This window comes from Benincasa hispida, chromosome 2, assembly GCF_027475165.1.
Source record: "Benincasa hispida cultivar pf3 chromosome 2, pf3_genome.v1.1, whole genome shotgun sequence".
NCBI lineage: Eukaryota > Viridiplantae > Streptophyta > Magnoliopsida > Cucurbitales > Cucurbitaceae > Benincasa > Benincasa hispida.
Genome location: NC_143479.1, coordinates 32,308,202 through 32,324,520, shown reverse-complemented (window position 1 = coordinate 32,324,520; position 16,319 = coordinate 32,308,202). Strand labels below are relative to the sequence as shown.

General features: G+C 36.2%; 1 long non-coding RNA gene across 1 annotated transcript; it reads right to left on the bottom strand.

Annotated features, from left to right (window-relative positions):
• Positions 1-1,476: 1,476 nt before the first annotated feature.
• On the bottom strand, positions 1,477-15,661 carry LOC150037826 (uncharacterized). Its single transcript, XR_016527575.1, has 5 exons — positions 15,574-15,661; positions 5,492-6,087; positions 5,348-5,393; positions 4,425-4,497; positions 1,477-1,958 (listed from the first exon to the last, which is right to left on the bottom strand). It is a non-coding gene; the product is annotated as an uncharacterized LOC150037826 (long non-coding RNA).
• Positions 15,662-16,319: the final 658 nt, after the last annotated feature.

Below are 16,319 nucleotides of genomic sequence, written 5' to 3'. Positions count from 1 at the left end.
TCCAAATCCCATTTTGATTTTAAACTTAGTTTACAGTAAACACAAACAGATTATGTATTTTAACAAAATTACAATGTCACACCCTCTCCCAAGCCTACCTCTAAAAACCGAAGGGAGGCGTGAGGACGGCAGATACCACCCTTTTGTGATACTTACTGCCCCTCTAAACCTTTTGCACTCATTAATATTTAAGCCATGGATATAAAAAACTATTTGACTAAACTCATCTTATTACAAAAAATATAAATTTCATACAATTCCCAAATTTAACTACAAAGTTTACATCAACAACTTTAAATCGGAAGTGTGACTGTGGCATGGTAGACCTTGACCTTAGCAGCACCCTGAAACTCCTCATCTTTTGCTACTTGGGAAGAAAAACATGAAAGAAAAGAATGAGCTTCAAGAAGCTTAGTGAGTGGTAAGCAACTTCTAGAGTCTCTTTCAACTCATAAAAATACAAGCATATTACAATTACGAGGTTAACATCCAAACCTCTATCTCGAATGAGTCTGTTCTCAACCCTACCTAAAAACACGGTAGATAGTTAAACTGATACTAAGTATAAATGCATACTCTCCTATGTTCCCTATGTGCACATAGTTCCCTTCTTATACGCTCAGAAGTTAACCCGTCGGCCCTCTAACCATCCTATACGAGGTTCCTCTCATAGGCTAAGGAACTAGACCTCATGGCTCCCTGACCATCCCATGAGATTCTGCTCTGGGCTCAAGAACTAAGTCTGTTGAACCCCTGACCATCCCGGTCACATACTCTCATGCTCGTTCTTGTTACTCATTCACAATATAAACATATATCATATATTCTAAAACATATGCTTAAGATCTTAAAGGAAATACCACTCACCTTTCTCTTTCCAAGTTCCTTGGTTTCCTCGGGCTCCCTTTTGAACCTTTAAAATCTAAACTCAGAACTCCTCATGGTTTGGTTGGAATCTTCAAATCATCAAGACTGGCCTAAGCTTACCCGAGAGATCGACCCTTCTATCTTTCCTTCACTCTCTAGCACGATTCCTTTGAGCTTCTTTTCGATAGCTCTGCCTTGAAAACTAGACTCTCAGAGCTTTCAAGTGGCTTTGGAATCAATCAAAACGCACGAGTAATTTGGGAGAACTTCTCGTTCTAAGTTGATGCTACTTTATGACCTCACTGTCCCATAGCATCTCCACCTTTTGGAACCACTTGATCAATGCATAGTCTTGCTATCAACCCATGCTCTTCATGAATGCTAAGCTTTTTCCAAATCTGCCCTCAAACACTCTTTCTAATGTCATTTGGAGAGAATTTGTGTTATGAATTGAAGAGAAACCTTATGGTGGTATTTATACCTTTTTAACCTGGAACGAGATGTGATTGTAGCAATTGCCAACCCTTTTGTTGGTACTTACTGCCTAACAAACCTATTTCACTTGTTTCGAACCCTGAATACATACATTTATTCAACATACTGAACAGATTACTCGAAACTTTACACACTTACATTACAAGGTTTTAAGCATTAATCATACATACACTTATGTATATTACAACTTAGTGAGCCCAACATACAACACTAGTCCCTATATGATAGACACATGTGTCACACCCCGTCCCAGACTACTCTCTAAGCCTAGGAAAGTATATGACTGCAGCAGTTATCAACCCTTTTGCTGACACTTACTGCCTAATAACTCTTGCGGAAATAACTCTGATACCAATGTGCAAACTCATACACAGCTAATGCCTCTAAGCTAAAAACATTAAGTTTACACACAATATGTTTAGAGAGATTATACTACTAGTTTCACAAGTCTCGATACCCAAAACCTTAGTCCCTATATGAAAAACTGTAACATGTGTACAATATTTACTGTAACCACCTAACAGACAGGTTACAATATCTTTGTCCTTTAGTGGCAGAGCAGATGCAGAGCTACCTCCTGAGGATTTGACCGCTACCTGGAGGAAAGGAAAACATTTGAAAATGGGGTGAGCTTGCTAGCCCAGTGAGTGACTTAAGAAAGAAAACTAATTCTCATGCAAAAGTCTCAATAAACAGATTAAACTAAAATATAAATTTCTACAGTAACCTTGTACTAAAGTATAAACATTTTCCAAGCATAAAGCATATAAAGCTGTTTTTATCAGAAAACATTAAAACTGTTCCTTAGTTGAGAATAACCACTGTTGTGGTTAAATCCCAACGTCAGCTACTAGTCAAAAGAGAACCCTTATGCTCAATCTCTGACTTTAACTACCTATGTGCACGTGGCCATACTAAGTTACCATCATACCTTAGGTACTTTTTCTTAGTTACCTTCTCAAAATATGTTCTTCAGTATCGAGCTGCTCAGATACCTTCTCAAATGTCCTTCGGTATCGAGTTTCAAGTAAAACTAGTCATACAATGGCTTTCTTTAAAAAGCATAGAAAACATGTCTTTATTTGAAAGATCTTTCTTTAGAACATGGTTTCTTAAAACATTGTAAATATTTAGTCACTCACAACTTTTAGAACTATTCCTTAAAGGTCGATATGCTTCTATTACTGGTGTTAATCCTGTGGACACAAAAGCATATATTAGCTACTAGCATAAGTCTCCCTTTTGAGACTAAACCTTAAGTAAGCTTTGTGTTTAACCTTCCTTTTGAAGACTTTCACAACAGAGCACCTTACTGTAGGTTTAGACACTTAGGAATTTCTTTGAGATTTGGCTCATGCAAAGCTTCCAACTGCTCTTCACAAACGCAACACCACTTATGCAATGAACACTTTTCTCTCTAAGTGTTCTTACAACTGTATATGGTTTTCCTCAAGGCTGCTTATGCATCCAAGACTCTACTACATGCTATCCTTGGCCTACACAGCAGGTCCAACACATGGAAAAACTACCCTTAGTCTGTCCAAGTGTTTCCTTCGAGCTGTCAACTTACTCAACTCAAGCAGCTGCCTGCTTGTTCATAAAATTCTAGATTCATCTTACGAAATTAATAACTCGAATTCTAGAGCTCATCTAAAGAAATGTTCTTCTAAAACTTGTTAAGAATCGTCTCAGGAATCTTACCTCAAAATTTCAACTTCATACTTCTCGTATCTGTCCTAGAGACTCAATTCTTTAACAATGGCCTGGATTCACCTGAGAACAGAACCTCTGGTACTTTTTCTCCTTCTCCAACCTTAATCCAATGAGGACTTCATCACCTCCGAAAGTAGACTCTCAGAGCTTTCCAAGGACACCAAGAACTCTAAATTTGCATGAAGGAATTGACCACACTGATCGTTTGAAGTTTCTACCTCCCCTTTTTATACTGCTTTTCACCGCCTCTCATTAAATGCTAGCCCAACACCTTCAACTTTCGTAGAGTCAAATCCGGTGCTGAGGACATCTGGTAATTTTAATCGGTGATTAATTCCGATCAATACAGTCCAATCGTTTAGCTCACCATCGTTTAGCTCATCGTTTATTGACTTCACGCTGATGTTTGTGACCCGAAGATCTTGCCCAACGCATAGCACACTGATGCCCATCGTGTAGTGCTGACACCCATAATCTAGCGCAGCACGACTATCGTCTAACGCAGCACGGCTATCGTCTAGCACACATGCCCATCGTGTAGTGCCATCGCCCAACGTCATCGTCTAGCGCTGATGTTGATGTGTAGTTCCAACGCCTCATCACTTAACGCTATCGTCCAACGCATAGTGCTATCATTTAGCATGACCCTTCGCATAGTCTAACACCGTGCATCTACTACACGATCGCCTACCACTTCGCTTAGCTTCGGGCATTTACTACATGATCACCTATCGCATCGCTTAACTCCGCACATTTACTAAACAATCGTCCAATGCCCGACTATACGATTGCATACCTCCTCGTGTAGCTCCGCTCACTTACTAGACGATCACATACCCCATTGTGTAGCGCCGCTTATTTGCTACACGATCGTCTACCTCATCGTCTAGCGTCACTCACTGCTACACGATCGTCCAGCGCGCGCAACTCCAACGTCCAGCGCCCATTGCCTACGCACACTTGAGGCTGGCGCATGCTTTGCTAACCTCTCAAGACATTAGTTATCGCATGCTTTCCCACGCATAGCTTTTCTCTTGGCCACACTTTGGCTTCCTTCAATGTCCAAATAACCTCTAAAGTGAGCATGGCTAATGCATGGCACATTACTTAGCCAATTTTCTAGCCTCCAATGCATGGGTTATACTTAGCCAATTTTTTCAAGCTTTACCCAAGAGTCAAGCTTTCAAATTCAAACTTTTCTTCTAAATTTTCATCCTTTTCTCTACAATTACACATTAATTCTCACATCCACCTATTCACCATAGTGGTGTCAGTAGGGAACATACTCAAGTAGAGAAATTAGGGCTCAGGATTCACAACATGTGTACTAACAAATATAGAGTCCTCACCTAGGTTTCCTTCAACCTGAGTCTTTGAGTGGCAAAGCAGCAGCAAAGATGGCTTCTGGGAACTGACCGTTACCTGGGGGGAAAAACATTTGAAAACATGAGCTAGAAGCCCAGTGAGTGACTAACTATTAAAACATAACTATCATACATAAATCTGATATTAAAACTAAAAGCTTTATCTAAAAACACAAACTTAGGCAACCATTATTCACGTAATCATTAACATGACAAAGCATAATTTATGCTTTGCTGAAGTATGCCTTAGTTGAGAGTGGCCATCTTGCTCACTATTTACTATACTTAACTGCATTACTACTTAACTGAAAAGGAACCCTATACCCTTAGTTGAGAGAGAACCCTTTTCCTTGATCCCTCAACGACAATCCTTAGTTGGTGTGGAGTAATCTCAACACTACCAACGAAAACTCCACTTACGTGCACGTGGTTCTAGTTAAGTACCGTCATACCTTAGGTACTATCGCTTAGATACCTTCTCTGTGTCCTTTAGTATCGAGCTGCTCAGATACATTCTCTATGTTCTTCAGTATTGAGCTATTCAAATATAAGACTGAGCTTCAGTACCTTCTCATCTAGTCCTTCAGTACTAAGCTATTCATACTGAACTCACACATCTAAGACTAAGCTCGAATACCTTGTTATTTAGTCCTCAGTACTGAGCTATTTGAATGTTCTCAGGCACATTCTTATTCTCTTTATGAATTAGTCCTAAAGCATTCGGTACTAACACATACTCATGATCATTAAAATACATAGCATAAACATAACATTAAAGAGAGATGCGTTACTTGGAAACTATTTGAGAATAGTTTTCATAAATAGCTTTCAGTAAACATGTATTGCTAAAACATTCATAAAGCATTAGCAATTTACTTAAAACATTTAAAGCATTTAAAGTCACTCACTATCTTTGGCAATTCTCTTAATGTACTGCTTCTTTTGATGTCAAATCTGTGGACATCACAATGGATTATATTCATTAGCATTAGCCCCCTTTTTGGGACTAACATTCCATAATTAGCTTACTTTGTCTTAGTGAGCAACCTTACCTTTCAATGCTAAGCCCACTGTGCGTTGAACACTTAGCTAAATTCTTAAGCCTCCTATGCGGCCAAGCTTCCAGCCTATGCCTACTACCCATCGCATGGCTAATCCTTTACGTCATACTGCCTATGCGCCCATCTTATGCCACATCAACGCATGCTTCATGCATTCACCTAATCGCACCCACATGCTCCAGCGCAACCTTGCGCGCTTGCCTGCATGGTCCAACACTTACTCTGCTGCATGGACCAACTGTAACGACCCAAGTCCCTAGGACTCTAGTTAGGCCGTTACTAAACACATGCATGCATGGAACTTAAAACGACACCCTTTTATAGTGAATTAAATGCTAAATAAATAAGGTAATTTCAAAAGACATTCATTAAATTCAAATATTAAAAATAGACGATAGGGTACACATAAATCATAAATGATAATAAATAGGTCTGAAAACAAATCTTAGTAGTAAGTTTCAAACATCAAAACTGAAAGTTAAAAACATGAAAAGGAATCTAAATATCATGAGCGAAAGCATACAACTGGTCCCAGTGGCTCGATCACAGATTCCGCTTGTCAACCATCGGTGCATCTCTACCTTTACCTGAAACAACAACATTAGAAAGGATGAGTATAAAATACTCAGTAAGTAACCCCACTACTGGGGTCAGGGACATAGATGCCTACCTTTGGTGGAACATATAAACTGCTCTAGTCCTCATGGGACACATACATAACATACATGAAAAACTGATTTCTATCCTACTGTAGTTAAGTATGCTCACATCTCTAGTAAGTCTCGTAGGACCCACAACCTCTAGTGAATCCCGAAGGAAACACAACCTCTAGTAAATCCCGAAGGAAATACAACCTCTAGTGGGCATCTAAGTAATAGTGAGGATACTATCACGATTACAGCATCACGAGTATTATAACATGGTTATATAACATACATATATCCCTCATCATCATAGTTATATAACATACATATACATCTCTGAAGGATCTCATATCATAGAGTTTTATGAGCGCGTTCAGATCGTTGCGATCTCACTGTGACCGAAATACAATAATATACATTCAACACATACAGTTATGCAAACAAATCTAATTATCAGCATGCTATGAACAATAAATTAACAAAGGGACAGAGTTCCATACCAGTTGAAGACAATCTTCAATCTTCGGAACTAAAACGCAGCGGAAACTCCAAGCAATCTACCAACGCCCAGCAACAGCACGAACAACCGCACAGGAACGTCGTGGGGACGACACCACCACTAGTGAGCCCTGGGTATTCTCAGAGTGAAAACCCAAAGGGTGGGCTTTGGTGAATTTGGTAGAAGAAGGAGGAAACACAAATCGTGTAGGTGATAAGCAAGTCGAAGGGCAAACAATGCTATCGCATAATAGAAGTGCTTATTGTTTAGAAGGAGCTACACGATCGTGTAGGATTTATTGGTCGATCATTTAGGAAAGAGTACACGATCGTTTAGTAAAACCGGCACACTATACGATCGTTTAGAGAAGCTATCCGATCGTGTAGGCGAGAGTGTGCGATCGTTTAGCATGAGGTGGACGATCTTTTAGGTGGAGAAGAACTATCGTATAGTTTCTCGATTTTCTTAAGCGATCGGTTAGAAGTTTCACCAACACACTCTCACGAAAAAATTTTGGGCGAATGACGAACGATGCAAAAATGAAAACTATTTTCATTTTAACTCATCGGTTACTACAACTGATGCTGCCCACTAACCCATGCCTGAAAGTGAAAATTGGCATAAATATCTTATAATTAACCAACTAATTAATTAATAAATATAATCATATTATATTTTTATCCTATAGTTTGATATCACATATCTATTATAGTATTTTCTCCTTTACTTGAAATAAATCATACTTATATCTTATTTCCTCCAAAATAATGTATCTCATACATTTAGCCAATTATATCATATATAATTAACCAGTCCAATTATATCATATATAATCGAACTTTCTCATGTCAATTTGAACATTTCAAATTAACCCAAATACTGGTTCTCGACTTTATCCAAGCTACCCAGGGGACCTAATGGACCTGTGGCTAGAAGCTTCAATGGTACGTGTATAGTTGACTAAACTCTTTAGCCACAAGATCCACCAACTGTTAACTGTCAGACATTCCACTAAAGACCAACAGCTGAACTCTTCTTACCACAGATATATTTCTATGTCCATCGGATATAACCAATCATGAGTATGATGACCCTTCATAGATGATCGTAAGTATAACTGGAACAAATTACCATTTTTCCCTGTAGTTACATCTCACTTCTTAAGTACTACTGATTCCTCTAATGAACAATACAACATAGTCCAACTATGTGTGAACACCTCTCGAGCCAAGAGAAGGTGTGTGGCGCCACATCGTTCAAACCCTGAAATCGGCCCTTAAGGGAGCTATATATCTACTTACCCCTGCCTCGGGGAAGGAGTGAATTCCATCTTGTGTAGCTGAGTTCCCAGCTTCCAAATCAGACGAATCTCCAAAATGGTAGGTTTGAATCGGCGACTTGGCCACTCGCACCCATACAAATCAAAAGACCGCCCTCAATGGCAAGAGTTCCCAACTCACTCAGGATTGAGGTCATATTACCTATGGTCATCCTAATGAAGTGAAGTATCTGTCATGAACGGTGTTATATAGCGAGACGTTAACACTTCGTGGTCAGGTCTTATACAAACTCTTTGTATAGGATGCCCCCGTTCGCATGTCTCCAACACGAATGATCAGGATCAGACCATTTGTGACAAGTCACAACACTTGTAACCATTCCACAAAGCGGGCCACGTCTATAGCATTACCAGGATAAGGTTTCCCTTCTATACTACAGACCATTTTGATTATCACTTAAGACGTGATCCACTTGTATGTCACCACGTACATGCTTGAGTCACATACAGATAACCAAGGATTTTATGTTTATTGGTTTGTGGTAAAGCAAATAAAACAAGTAAATAAGCAAAATACAAGATGTGAAGTAAATATCATATATTAACAACACAAGCATTCGTACAAACTGTTTACAAACTATAGAACAGGAGACTTTAGGGCATCAACCCCAACAGTCATCATAGTCCCACAACATACATATACATCTCATCATCCTCAGATCAAATAGAATCTCATCGAATAATAATATACTCAACTCATGATAGCATTTGAATATCTCTCATCTATTCTTTTAAATCCTCATATCAGCAGACATACGTAAACATAAAACCCTCATCAAATCATTAGTAAATCTACATTGCCTGACACGTGGGCAGTTCCAGTAGTAAGATAACGTAAGGTTGGACTAGAGGGGTGCAACCATACATACCTTGCTAATCCCTAGCATAAACATAACGTAAGATTGAGCCTAGAGGGGTGCAACCATACATGCCCTGTCAGCCTTGGAAGCATAACCTATACCTAATTAAAACTTGATCTTAACATAATCGTGAACAAACATAATGCATGGGGTCCCTTGATGAGAAACGTGTTTTAAACATGTAATACAACATAAATAAGAACATAATAAAGCAACATATCAAAGGTACACTACCATAAAACACTTAAAGAGAAGGTGAGATAAACTACTTACCTTTACTGCAATCCTAATTGTTCCTTATGGTTTGGTCTTGAAATGCTCTTGATTTTTTTTTTCTTTTCTTTTTTTTTTTTTTTTTTTTTTTGTTGTTAACAAAGTGCGCCAAGGGAAGGTTTTCTGACCTCTCCTTATATATATATTATTTATTTATCTTGTTTTAGATTTATCTTTTTTTTATATATTTATCTTCTTTTATATTTATCTTTTTTTTAATGTTTATCTTATTTTATATTTATCTCCTTTTATATTTATTTATTTATGTTTATCTTCTTTTATATTTATCTCTTCTTTTTATGTCTATCTTCTTTTATTTTTAATGTTTATCTTTTTCTTTCTTTCTTTCTTCTTTCTTTTTTTTTATTTATGTTTATCTTCTTTTATATATATATATATATATATATATGTTTATCTTCTTTTATATTTATCTTCTCTTTTTTTTCTATATATATATGTGTGTGTTGTGTTTTATCTTCTTTATATTTATCTTTTTTTTTTTAATGTTTATCTACTTTTATATTTATCTCTTTCTTTTCTTTTTCTTTTTTTTTTTAAATGTATCATTATTATCTTAAACCTTTTACATATTATTTATTATTATCATTATTATTATTATTGTTATTGTTATTTACTTACTATTATTTATTTCAACCGACATACATGTATATATTGGTATATATATATTTATTTCCTTGAACTTATTTCCTTATTTAATCGACATATGCATATAATAATTTATTTTGCTTTAGAAGCTGACTAGATTTTTCTTCTGAAATATCTTTCTAGGTCATCTTTATTTATTTCTTAGATATTTATTTGTTTAGATATTTGTTTAATTAAGATTTTATTTTTCAATTATTCAAAGATATCTATGGACCAACTTTTAACCTTATGTATTAAATCTAAAATTGGTCTTCTCTAACAAGTCTTACAAAATAATAAAAAAAAAAAAAAATAGCTTTTAATTTATGCACATACTTAGGTTGTTACATTCTTCCCCCCTTAAGAACTTTCGTCCTCGAAAGTTTCTTGGTTCCTAAATAGATAAGGGTATTTGGCTCTCATTTCTTCTTCTCGTTCCTATGTAGCTTCTTCTACTTGTTGATTTCTCTAGAGAACCTTCACTAAACTTATTTCCCAACTACGAAGTGACTTCTTCTCTCTTGCTAGGATGCAGATTGGAGTCTCTTCATACTCCAAGTTTTCACTTATTTGTAGGGGTCATAATTTACTACATGTGATGGGTCAAACACGTATTTTCGAAGCATCGATACATGAAAGACATTATGTATTGTAGAAAGGGTTGATGGTAACATCAATTGATAAGCTACTTGGCCAACATGTTTTAATATTTCAAAAGGTCCAATAAAGTGAGGGCTAAGTTTGCCTTTTCGTCCTAAACGCATAATGCCTTTCATTGGTGCTACCTTTAGAAATACATGATCTCCTACTTTGAATTCTAGCTCTTTTTTACGGTTATCAATATTTTGTCTGCTTTGAGCTATTCGCATTACTTCCCTAATTAACTTAATTACCTCCGTTGTTTGTTGCACCAACTCAGGCCCTAGTAGTGTTCGCTCCCCTACTTCATCCCAGTGTACCGAAGATCTGCACTTCTTTCCATATAGGGCTTCAAAGGGAGCCATACCAATCGTAGCCTAATGACTATTATTATTGGAAAACTCTATAAAGTGCAGTTGCGAATCACACGTTCCAGTAAAATCCAAAGCACATGCCCTCAACATGTCTTCTAGGATCTAATTAACTCATTCTGTTTGGCCATCAGTTTGTGAATGGAAGATTGTACTGAAATTTAGTTGGGTGCCCATTGCTTTACAAACTCTTTCATAACTCGAAAATAAAACGAGGGTCCTAGTCCGAAACAATTGATATTGGGACTCCATGTAACTGGATGATCTCTTTTAAGTACATTTGAGCTAGTGCTTCCGTAGTGTGAGTAGTCTTGCAGGGTAGGGCCAACTTGGTAAGTCAATCCATAATCACGCAGATCATGTTGTGGCCTTTAACAGTTCTCGGGGGTCCTGAGATGAAGTCCATGGAAATATGCTCCCATTTCCGTTTTGGAACATTTAGAGGCTAGAGGAGTCCTTATGTCGTTGCCTTAGAACTTTCACATGTTGACAAACCAAAAATTTATTTACATAGTCAGCTATGTCCCTTTTCATGTTACGCTACCAGTAATGTGCTTTCAAGTCTTGATACATCTTGGTACTCCCAGGATGTATTGAAAAGCATGACACGTGGGCTTCCTTCAATAGTTCTTTCTTGATTTATTCTTCATCTGGTACACATAGACGTCCACGGCAGTGTAAAATCTGGGGCTGTAGAGAATTCACTGGTTTCTCCATTCTCTGATTGCAGTTGGTTGTTTAGGTATGTATCTGTTTGTTGTGAATCAATTATCCTTTGCCTTAAAGTAGGACTTGCAGTTAGTTGTTCTATTCGGGTTGTGATGGTTTCTGGTATTAGTGAGATTTCAGCTCTTTCCAGGTCATTCATTATGTGTTTGAAGTTGGTACTCAGAGTTTCCGTGTGAGCTGACTTTCAGCTAAGAGCATCAGTCACAATGTTAGCTTTTCCCGAATGATAGAGGATCTCATAGTCATAGTCTTTGACCAACTCTAGCCATCTTCTTTGCCTCATATGTAACTTCTTCTAGGTAAAAAAGTACCTAAGGCTTTTATGATCAGTGTAGATTTGGATCTTTTCCCCATATAAATAATGTCTCCATGTCTTTAAAGTGAAGATTACTATTGCTAACTCCAAGTCATGGACAAGGTAGTTTTGTTCATAAGGTTTAAGTTGTCTTAAAGTATATGCTATTACTTCACCGTGCTGCATCAAGACGTAACCAAGCCCCTTTTTCGATGCGTCACTATAGACAGTTAAACCCCCTGATCCAATAGGTATAGTGAGAATAAGGGTTGTGGTTAATCTTTCTTTTAGTTCTTGGAAGCTTTGTTCACATGCTTGGTTCCAAACAAAAGGATTATTCTTCTTGGTGAGATTAGTTAAGGGTAATGCTATACTTGAGAAATTCTTCACAAATCATCTATAATATCCTACTAATCCAAGAAAGCTTTGCACCTCATTGACCATTGTTGGGCAAGCCCACTTGCTAACTGTTTCAATCTTAGCAGGATCCACTGAGATTTCTTCTTGTTTTATAATATGCCCTAGGTAGGCAACTTGTCGCACCCAAAACTCACACTTGGAGAATTTTGGCATACAATTTCTTTGTTCTCAATGTAGAAAGGACATCCCTAAGATGTTTTTCATGTACCAGGATATCATCAATGAACACGATTACGAAGTTATCAAGATGGTCCTTAAAAATTCTATTCATCAAGTCCATGAAGGTTGCTAAGGCATTAGTTAATCCAAAGAGCATCACAACTAATTCATAATGCCCATATCTTATTCGGAAAGCAGTATTGGGAATATCAGATTCCTTGATTTGTAGTTAATGATATCTAAATCGTAAGTCTATTTTGGAGAATACTAAGGCTCCTTGTAATTGGTCAAATAAGTCATCAATGTGTGGGAGTGGGTGTTTATTCTTTATTGTCAACTTATTTAACTTTCGATAATCTATACATAAACGCATTGATTGATCCTTTTTCTTAACAAATAAGACAGGTGCTCTCCATGGAGACACACTAGGACATATAAATCCCCTATCTAACAATTATTGTAATTGTATTTTGAGTTCTTTTAACTTTGCAGGCACCATTCTATATGGTGCTTTAGATATTGGTTCAGCTTCGAGAATTAGGTCTATACAAAATTCTATTTCTCGACTAGTTGGTACACCTGGAAGCTCTTCTAGGAATACATCTTCAAACTCTCTTATTATAGGAATGGCTTTAATTTCATCCTTTTGGTTTCGTAAATCCACCACGCTTTCTAAATATGCCCAAGCCCCATGGTTGATCAAATGCTTAATTTTTAAGGCTAAAATTATTCTTGGGGTTGATTGTATATTAGAACTCTTAAATTTAAATTTTGGCAAACCATGCTTGCATAGTTTGCTACTAACCAGTCCATACCTAGTATTATGTCAAAATCACTTATGTCTAGAATGATAAGAGTCACCCCTAGTTTATGTCCGATGCTGACAACTCGCAGTTTTCCACAACTGAGCTGGCCAACATAGATGGAGTAGCTATAGATAGAATGTAGCCTTGGCTTTGATGTTAGTTGAGCATGTTTTACAAATGTTGTAGATATGAATGAATGACTAGAGCCTGAATCAATTAAAGTGAAGGCATAATACCCGAGGATGGGTAATATACTTGTAACAACTGTATCTTGGTTTTCTGCCTCTTGACGTGTAATAGCAAACACCCATCCTTTCTACTGCTGGATAACCTTATTATTCGTAGGTTGGGTGGTCTGAGCAGTTGATACTTGGGTGACGAGCTTTGGGCAAGCCTTTGCATAGTGACCTGTCTGGCCACAATGGAAACATACTCCTAAGTTTTGAAGAAATTGCCCCTGATGGTATTTTCCATAATTTCCACACTTAAGATATGAGAAAATTTGGCTCTTCTGTTGTGAATATATGCCTGAGTGTCTTGGGTATTTTTAGCTTGTCGTTGTGAACATTGGAAGCTTTGTTGGTAGAATTTCTTCTTTTGATTTGGCATTAATCCTCATTCAGGAATTGACGTTTTGGCATCGAGATTTACTCCCATGAGTAAGGCCGACTCGAGGGCAAGTGCATACTCTTTGTGTCAGAAGGTAGTGACCGTATCTCGAATGCCTTCTCTCAATCCCCTGATAAACCTTTCCACCTTTTTCTCTTCCGTGTCTACTAGCCGGGGAACAAAATGAGACAAGTGATCGAATTTTCGTTCAAACTCCGCCACTGACATGTTCCCTTGACGAAGATTAAGAAATTCCACTTCCTTCGGGTATCTTACTGTCAATGGGAAATACGAGATCAAACCTTTAATTGTTCTTTGTGTAGATTCTGATCAAAACTTTGCATCACCTCTTAACATGAAGGTGCCACAATTTACTTTCTGTTCTTCTGGGATGTTCATGTGGTGGAAAATAATTTCTATTTCTATTTCTATTATCCAATTCTATGCTATAGTTGGATCCACGGATGATTCGTCAAATATTGAAGGATTGAACTTCCTGAATTCTCGAATGATTTTCGAGTCATTTGTATCATTGATTATTGGTGCAGTTGACGAGGTTGTGCTTCTATTACCCATATTCTTGATTGTATTTGTAGTGCTTCTGGTGTAAGTAACACTTAATGCATTTATCCATGTTCTAGATTTTGATCCCTGTGGGTTCATTTCGAGATCTGCCTTGTCGTGTTGGAACTCGTTGTGGTGCCATCTGGTACACACATTATTTCATAACAAGGAAATAATCTAATCCTACATTTTTATTTATTTACTCATACTTATGTTAATTAAATTATATACTAAATTACTTATTTGAAAATCCTACTTACCAGCATATTTAGCATAACTATGGGCATCACTTAACAGGTCGAACCATCAAATGCCACGACTCTTCTAATGCAATAGAGCCTATTTGGCCTAAATACTCTGATACCAAACTGTAATGACCAGATCCTTACATAACAAGATTCGACTGCTACGACATGCATACTTAGATTTTTTATCATAGGATACGTTTTGGTAAAAATTTCAAAAGAACTCATCTAAAATTTTATGAATCAAGTATCAAAATTATACAAAAGTTTATTTTACAAAACACTGGATCCTTAAACATTAGCGTAGTGGAACAAAATGTCTTTATGACCAAAATAGTGAGTTTTATGGTTGGCCACTTGAGCGACGTCCACTCATGCCACCTACGTTGTGTCCTTACCTACAAAAATAGGATGAGTATATAATATACCCAATAAGTAGTTCTCAATTAAGGTAGTGACCAAATGCACAGTCACATGCAACATGTCATGAAAACATATGATTGGAACCCAAAACATAAACTTATAATAACATGAGGTGGTCGGTTATGCTTCCAACGTAAGTTCCTCTGCCCTAGTAGGAAGATGAGGACTTAAGCGAAAACTAACCCATCTGATGATTAGCGAGTCATGCAGTCAGTAGGGCCAGAGTCGCATCCAACATCAACCATTAACATAACGTAAGGTTGGACTAGAGGGGTGCAATCATAAATACCCTGTTAATCCCTAGCATAAACATAACGTAAGATTGGGCCTAGAGGGATGCAACCATGCATGCCTTGTCAGCCCTGGAAGCATAACCTATACCTAATTAAAACTTGATCTTAACATAATCGTGAACAAACATAATGTATGGGGTCCCTTGATGAGAAACGTGTTTTAAACATGTAATGTAACATAAATAAGAACATAAAAAAGTAACATATCAAAGGTACACTACCATAAAACACTTAAAGAGAAGGTAAGATAAACTACTTACATTTACTGCAATCCTAATTGTTCCTATGATCTTGAAATGCTCTTGATTCTTTTTTTATTATTATTATTAACAAAGTGCGCCACTTCTCTACTTATAAGGAAGTTTTTTCGACCTCTTCTTATATATATATATATATATATATATATATATTTATTTATTTATTTATTTATCTTGTTTTAGATTTATCTTCTCTTTTTTTTTTTGTGTTTATCTTCTTTTATATTTATCTTTTTTTTTTTAATGTTTATCTTATTTTATATTTATCTCCTTTTATATTTATTTATTTGTTTGTTTATGTTTATCTTCTTTTATATTTATCTCTTTTTTTATGTTTATCTCTTTTTATTTTTTATGTTTATCTTTTTCTTTCTTTCTTCTTTCTTCTTTTTTTTTTTTTTTTATTTTATGTTTACCTTCTTTTATATTTATCTTTTTCTTTCTTTTTCTTTTAATGTTTATATTTATCTCTTTCTTCTTTTATATTTATCTTTTCTTTTCTTTTCTACTTTTATATTTATCTCTTTCTTTTCTTTTCTTTTCTTTTCTTTTTTTTTTTTAATGTTTATCTTGTTTTATATTTATCTCTTCTTTTTTTTAAAAAAATGTATCATTATTATCTTAAACCTTCTACATATTATTTATTTATTATTATTATTATTGTTGTTATTATTATTTACTTACTATTATTTATTTCAACTGACATACATGTATACATTGGTATATATATATTTTTTATTTCCTTTAAT